The sequence below is a fragment of the Manis javanica genome, chromosome 11 (assembly GCF_040802235.1).
Source record: "Manis javanica isolate MJ-LG chromosome 11, MJ_LKY, whole genome shotgun sequence".
NCBI classification, from domain to species: domain Eukaryota; kingdom Metazoa; phylum Chordata; class Mammalia; order Pholidota; family Manidae; genus Manis; species Manis javanica.
Genome location: NC_133166.1, coordinates 24,024,987 through 24,027,065, shown reverse-complemented (window position 1 = coordinate 24,027,065; position 2,079 = coordinate 24,024,987).

The following is a 2,079-nucleotide window of genomic DNA, read 5'->3' as shown; positions in this document are numbered from 1 at the left end:
ATCAAACTCAACTTGGGAGATATTACAACGAAACAGGGGCCTGTACACCTTGTAAAGGAAAACGTTGTGAAAGACAATGGAAGCCTGAGGAACTATTCCACTTAAAAGGAAAATAAAGAGGAGAAACAAGAATGGTGATGTAGGAAAACCCAGTTTTCCACTCACCCACAAATATCAAGTATTGGACAGCTATCGTATGAGCAAAACAACTCTAGAGTCCATTTAGGAAGTTGTAGCAACACCATAGGGAAAAAAACTAAGAATCATCCCACAGGAAGAGAAGGAAGACAACTTCATTTTGCCCGCGTTATCCATCCCCCAATGTGGCATTGCGCAGGACCAAGAAAAAAGTTCCCAGTCACTGAGTTCCTCTCCCCAGGAAAGAAGATGGGGGTGAGTGACCAGCTTCTCCACCCGCTTTAAGGCACCGCATGGAGGCCCCAGTTTGGTTTCACTCCACCCAGACCAACAGAGCTGAGATGTATTGAGTCAACTAGGGACAAGGCAGAAAAGCAGAAGCTACTAAATTAGGAGACACACAGCACGAGCACAGGCACCTGCTCTGCAGACAAACTATCTTCACAGGTATATTGAAAACTAACTGGTTCTTACAACCAACATGGATACAGAGTGAATTTTCCATTGTGTTCCTATTAAATAGTTTAATTTTTTACCACAAAAATGTTGATCACTAACTTAATCACTTAATTTTCTATATTCAAATAAGGGTCTCTCTTGTTTAGGACATTAATACTTTATTCAGAAAACACATCATGTTATTCATCTTTCCATGCATCATATACCCTCAGAATGGAATGGGATCAAATAGGTGCCCAAAGCACCTGGTAATATCAAAAAAATCTTTCAGTATGATCTGAACTTTCCTCTGTCTCTGTAAATAGACAATGAAGTTCTGAAAGACCTCCCCAAGTATGACTGGGCAAAACCACACCGGTGCTGGCCACAGAGTCTTATCCTTGCTGGGCATCCCTGGCCTTGAGGACGAGTACACGTGGATTTCCATCCCCTTCCTCATTTCCTATGTCATTGCCCTGCTTGGGAACAGCCTGCTCATCTGCATCATCTGCACAAAGCGCAGCCTCCATGAGCCCATGTACCTCTTCCTCTGCATGCTGGCCGGAGCAGACATTGTCCTCTCCATGTGCACAGTGCCTCAGGCCCTGGCCATCTTCTGGTTCCATGCTGGGGAGATCTCCCTGGGTCGCTGCATCACTCAGCACTTCTTCATCCACTCCACCTTCATTTCTGAGTCAGGGATCTTGCTGGTGATGGCATTTGATCGCTACATTGCCATATGCTACCCACTGAGATACACCACTATACTTACACATGCACTGATTGAGAAAATTGGTGTGAATGACCTTTTAAGAAATTATAGTTCAGTTATCCATATATTTCCTCTGAAAAGATGGATTTCTGCAAAAGTAGCATCCTCCTAAAATACTGCTGGTAAGCATATTGTCATAGACCAAGTTTCCTACAGTGACATCCAAGTAAACATCTGGTATGAGGTTTTTTGTCATATGGTTAACCTTGATCTTAGATGAGCTAATTTTTTTTCCTATGTGCTGAATCTCTAGGCTATCTTTCATATCCCTTCCTGAGATGCTCGCCACAAACCTCAAAACACATGTGGCTCCCATGTCTGTGTCATCAGCCTCTTTTCTGGGCCTGGGATCTTTAGTTCACACTCAGTGGTATGGACACATCTCACCCCATATCTACATCCTGCTAGCCAATGTCTATATTTACATTCTACCTATGTTAAATCTCATCATTTAAGTGAATAAGACCAACCAGATCTGGAACCTGGTGCTTCAACTGTTGATTTCAAAGAAGAAATGACTGTGGTAATGAAAACTTATGCTTTTCCTCATAGTTCTCACCATAGTTGAGATTAACTTTTGTATCAGGATATTGAGGGCTGCAGTGTGAAAGCACTCAAATAAATCCATGTGTTGTTGACTTGGAGAAATTGTTTCAGGGATGTTTTGGTAAATGTTTCTTCCAAAACCTTTTATAAGCCACTAGACATCAGTGTCTTACAGGTCTTAGTTA